At 42.5% G+C, this 6,000-nt stretch overlaps 1 protein-coding gene across 4 annotated transcripts in view; it reads left to right on the top strand.

Annotated features, from left to right (window-relative positions):
* crhr1 (corticotropin releasing hormone receptor 1) overlaps nt 1-6,000 on the top strand; it is a 151,371-nt gene that overhangs the window by 1,682 nt on the left and 143,689 nt on the right. The gene's annotated exons all lie outside the window — the stretch shown is intronic.

The following is a 6,000-nucleotide window of genomic DNA, read 5'->3' on the forward strand; positions in this document are numbered from 1 at the left end:
GTTTAGGGTAGCAGTCTGGCACCCGGGTAGCGGAGGAACGTGATCCTAAGACATTATGTAATAAATAAAGAAGGTGCATATTTATTATTAAACCCTTCAGACCTGCTGGGGAAAAGACGAATCTCGACCCCCCAACCTCAAGACTCCCGAGGCATAAGCAGCCGGATCAGCATTAAAAAAGCAGCGTGCTTCTCCCGTCTCCGACAGCTCCGCACACATTCGAGGCGCTCTTTACGCGCATTCAAAATGAAACGAATGTCCAGTGATGTGAAATGGCAAAACGAACCAGATGTTATCACGTTTTCCATGTTACATCTTAGCCAACATGTTGGCACGTTGTCATACAGTATGCAGTGGTCCGTAGCAACAATTTAGGAAGTCTCTGACATTTTCCTGACAACAGTTTCACAGTTCGTCTCCAGAACCCCAAATAAAACTCCCAGCCAAGGCAATAATTGCAATCTTGAACTGTAAGCCCAAATAGGCTACAAAGAACAAGAGAATTACTCAATTCATAACCCAATCTGTATTTGAAATGCACAATTATTAAATTATGTTAGACAGCAGAGACTGGTCTTAGAGGGAGAGTGTAAGGAAGAATGTGAAATGGATAAATTAAATTTGTTAATATGTCCACAATTAAAAAGAAGGGTGTTGTGATGTATACTGTGCTTCAAGATAGAAGGCTGCTATCTTGTTGGTTCTGTATGTGTTTGCTATTTTTGCTGGGTTTGTGTTTGTGTTGGATCTGTATTGGATTGTGCTTCTTTAAGATGTTTGTTTAAGAACTATATTCACTTTTCCCTTTATGTTTTATCTATTGGTCCTCTGTTAAAATAAGGTGTCATGCAGAGTAATTTGACAGTAATTAAACAGTGATATTTTAATCCTGTCACTTGGGGTGAGGTTTGGGTGGTGAGAGGAGAAGGGTTGTAGGTGGCAAAGACTGACAGGTGGCCCCCAGGGTAGATTAGCAGATTAGAAATTAAGTCACAGAGACTGAGGCAAACTAGAAAAAAACAGAGGAACGCACAGGGCTCTGTACATAAGAGGGAGCACTAATGGTGCTGTGGGAGATGACTGATGGTTGTATGAAACAAAGTCCTAAGAGCTGTTAAACTCTGGAGGACTGCTAATTAGCTGACTTCCTACTCCCCCCACCTCTCCACTCCTCTCTCTCACACACTCTCTCTCTACTCAAACTTAGCTTTTACCCTTCACCCCAACTTCTCTCTCTCTCTCTCTCTCTCTCTCTCTCTCTCTCTCTCTTTCACACACACACACACACTTTCTCTGTGTCTTCACTCTTGCTCTTTTTCTCTCTTCTGTGTACGGCCTCTCCCTTCTCCCCTTGTCCCATATCCCTCTTAAATCCAGCGGTGGACCCACATCCGAAAGCTAAGTCTTTTGTCCAAACTTTGTCTGACCTTAGCCCCAATACAAACATTTACATTTAAAAAAAGCTACGCTCTCTTACGGTCATTGGCTCCCGGGGATGTTCTCTTGTGTGAGCACTGGTGAATCTTTAGCCCTTTTTTAAGCAGAAGGGAACAGCATTTTGCCCACGTTTAGCTAAATCTACTGGAGCGGAGTGCTTATGTGGGTATGCTTACGCGTAATCGCATACCCATAACAAGGTGACGAGCACTGTGTGTGGGTGCAAATGTAAGTGTAGAAGAGTGTCTCTGTGGGTCAATGAGTGTGTAAGCACATGTCTCTTTTTGAATGTGTGTGTGTGTGTGAGTGTGTGTGAGAGAGAGAGAGGGAGAGAGACCCAGTGCTCTAGCAGGACTCAGTCGGGAGAAGGCCTCGAGGGTTTTTATCTCTCAGTTGTGTGGAGGCAGCTTCCTGATGTACAGCAAACGGGAGACGGCAGAGAACTGTGGATGAGTGTGTTTTTCTCCCCTCCTTCCTCAAAGCTTCAAAACATATTTGTGCATGTATGTTTGTATGTGCATGTATGTGTAGGCATTTTGCTTTTGTGCGTGTGTGTGTGCGTGTGCGTGTGTGTGCATGCATGTGTATGTGTGTGTGTTTGTGTGTGTGAGTGTGTGTGCATGCATGTGTATGTGTGTGTGTGAGTGTGTGTACATGCATGTGTATGTGTGTGTGTGTGTGAGTGTGAAGGCATCTGGAGAGAAGCGTGCCCCCCTGGTGAGGTGTTAGCTCCTCGGGGCCTCTGTTGATAGTCTCTGTGGGAGAGCTCTCGCTGTTAGAGCCTCGACTCGTGTCCAACACCACTCAGGTGCTCGCTGTGGCTGCTCCGTCTCTATGGCCTGATCTATTCTGCTGTTTCTTATCACACAACAGAAATCTCCAGAAATGCTTCCTGGCCACATCTGTGTGTTTCTCTGCAAGTGACCAATGCTAATAGAAGATGCCAGGGGAATGGTTTTAGGTTGTTTAATAATTATTATTATTTTGTAGTTAAAACAAAGCAGTACATATCAGACATAGTGCTTTATTTGTCAGATTTAAGACCTGATCCAGTAGAGCCTAAAGCCTGATCCAGTAGAGACCAGTTGTTGTTTGTCGTGAGGTTTAAGCAGGGTTATGATGGTCAATTTATTTATTTATTATCACAAGCTTTTCCTCTGAGATAGCCAGCTCAGTGTGTGTGTGTGTGTGTTTGTGTGTACGTTTGTGATTTTGAATATTAGTGTGTGTGAATGTTAGTGTGTGTGTGTGTGTGTGTGTGTGTGCATGCATATGTATGTTTTTGTGTGTGTGTGTGTTACACCTCTTCATTATGTGCTCAATACTCCAGTGTCTTAGCAACGGCAGACCTGTCCCACTCTGTGTGTCACCCAACCCCTGGAGAGAAAACACTTTATGTAACTTGGCAATGCCACGAGATGCCAAGTCGGGAGGCACAGAACCTGCATGGCACATGTCACCCGCTCCGGACTTACAGAGTTGGCATTGTTAAGGCCGGAAGATCCTGCCCAGTGCTCGCCACACCAACAGAGACAGAGAAGCTTTGTTTGAAGACCACACCTCCACATGTTATGGTGGTTATGGTGTGTGTGTGTGTGTGTGTGTGTGTGTTGTTGGGTGGGTGTATGGGTGTGGGTGTTTTAGGACAGGTCAATAAATGAAATGAATTAAGTCATAATCAATAAACATCATTGTAATCATAGTATGTTTTTAGCTCTCCTGCTGGAAGACTCTTTATGGAGATAGGTAAATTAACCTCTAAGTTCATAATTGCACCTGGTATCAAAGCATTGCTTTGGAATGTAGTATTGGAGTGTGTATTAGAAAACTCCATGTGTGTGTGTGTGTGTGTGTGTGTGTGTGTGTGTGTGTGTGTGTGTTTGTTTGTTTCGAATTAGACCTCTTCTTAAGGTCTTTTATAGATGAATACCAGCCTCAGTTCAAAATGTATGCAAATGAGGTTAGCATCATTTGAGGTTAGCATTTATCATGGTTGCATTACTGAACTGCACACTTCAACTCTGAGCTAGCAGCTTTACCTAAAAGTAATTGGGTGTTTAAATCTCATTCTAAATCTCAAGACATGCCCACATGAATGAACACATACACACACACACACACACACACTATAGACACACACATACATACACACACACACACACACACACATACACATACACACACACACAAGGTTGTCAGTGCTTAATTCAAAATGCAGAAACGGAAAGTGTTTAACTGTTTTTGGCGCTACATTTCTGAAAAACGACACACTGTTTCTGTCTAATAGGGCAATTAGCTAGTCTGGATGCCAGATGAATTAGCCCCGCCCACAACATTTAAGGTTGGGAAGTTCGGTCTGGAATTGTTCCGTTGAGGAGCAACTGTGCCCGAACCAGAGCTGTTCGGACCAATCAAATTGTCTGGGCGGGCTTTGTACATTGATATACAGATGAGCAACAGTGCCTCATCTATCACGTCATCTGAGCATGCTTCGGTTGATTTTGTTTGCAACTAAAACGCTGTCGCTAGAAGCTAGATAGAAAACTGCATATGTTTTTATGCAGTTTGGCCTTTTATTTACCTGAAAACAGAGGTTTTATCACTGAAGCTATTATTTCTGGAAACCCCGGAAACGGCGTTTTTGCATTGTGACATGTTGTTTGCAACACCCTTCCCCAGCTGTTTTTAGAATTGGGGTGAACGGAATTATTTTTAAAAACGAAGAAGGGGAAATATCAATTTTTCTGAATAGAGTACCCTGCTACGTATAAACATGGTCTTAGATTTCGCTATCGCATGTTGTACAATATATTGAGAGAGCATTAACTTACTAATATAACTAAATAATAAAACTACCAGAAAACAATGTTAAGGCATTTGTGGAGAACAAGGATGGTTCGGGTGTTCTTCCTACAGCTCATGGTAAGCTATTTCGTTGTTCTGATTGGTAAGGTCTATCCAATTGAGTACAGAGGCATTTTCCCCCCTGTATAGGTTGAAACACGGCCCATAATCACGTCCCAATGGAGCAGTGTCAGACTCAAATTCTGACTAGAATTGAGTATGACGACATCAGGCTAGCAATTAGCCGCTGTCTGTGGAAAACACAGAGGCTTTTTTGGGGAAAATCAACATTTAAAGCTTTGAAAAGCCTTGATATCTTATTAGTCGGAAGCCAAATATAATTAGATTTGCTCTAAAATTAGTCAGAGAAGACAGTGCTGAATCCCCTGGCAAGAGCGTCCGTGTGGGGCTTTATTCTCACGCATGACAAGGCATCCATCCATCCCCTAATGACTGCTCTTTCTCTCTGTCCCTCTTCTTCCTTCATTCATTCATTCATTCTCTCTCTCTCTCTCTCCTGTCCCTCCTCAGTTTCTCTTGTATTGTGCATTAAAAAGATGATGTGACAGTTGTGACAGATTTCACAGTCATGTGCAGTGGTTGATTTTGTAATGTGTGACATGGGCGAAGGAGCTGGATGCAGAGGTCACACATACAGTGTGCATGTGTTTCCTTACTATCAGCTGTGCTTAGCACACAGACAGTTAGTGTCTTTTTCATGCCTTACAAATGACCAAAATACATTAGAATGTGGCAGTCTTATTGAGCTCTGGAGTAGTTATACTGTAATTTAGAATTGTGTTTCTGCATAATGGTTTGCCAATAAAGTAAATAAAAAAAATATTAAATTAATAACATTATTATATTATAGCACTCTGCTTTTTTATATTATATTCATAGCATCATAGCATCTCAGTTCTGGTGCTCTTCGCAGATGATAAGAGCTTTTAGCGATTCGCACAGCCAGCCTCAATAGTTGTCTATTTTACAGTAATCACACTGATACAGGCCACTAAGAGGACTCTCTCTCTCAGTGTTTCTCTCTCTTTCTCTCTCTCTCTCTCACACACGCACACAAACAGACTAAGGACACATACGGAGACACCAAATACACACAAACATTAACACACATTTTAGCGTCACTTCTCACTTAAAACAACAACATCAAAGAAAACATCTCCCTGTAGACCCGAGTCATTTGGCATTGTGTGATCTTTGCAGACAGTAATTGATGGGAAACGGAGGTTATCGTTTGTTTTCCTGCTTGTGTGTTCTTTCAGTCCTTCCTCTTTGGTGGTTGTTTAGTAACAAGATGTAGCCCTAAAGCATGTCTGCAAATGAGCTAATTAACCAAGAAAGACTTCCACTGATGGGGAAGATGAGCTTTAATCTATCAGATCTATCCCCCTGTGTCAGAAAACTGGAATGTATGGGCACATTTAAAGGTGCTCTAAGCGATGCCACACGTTTTTTAGGCTAAAACATTTTATGTCACTTATTGCAAACATCACCTAACCAACCGCTAGCTGTCTGTGTCCTGAATACACTGTAAAAAAATGCGATCTCTGTGGACAGCCCAGGCTCCAAGAACGGCAACAAAAACAACCTGGGCAAACCTAGCCCATGAAAACATAACAAACTGTTCCAGCAAATCACAGACGAGATGCGCGTTTAGGAGAGTTTCAATTGCACGGGAGCAGCACGGGAGGGAAGGGGAGG

Source organism: Alosa sapidissima, chromosome 3, assembly GCF_018492685.1.
Source record: "Alosa sapidissima isolate fAloSap1 chromosome 3, fAloSap1.pri, whole genome shotgun sequence".
In the NCBI taxonomy this organism is placed as follows: domain Eukaryota; kingdom Metazoa; phylum Chordata; class Actinopteri; order Clupeiformes; family Clupeidae; genus Alosa; species Alosa sapidissima.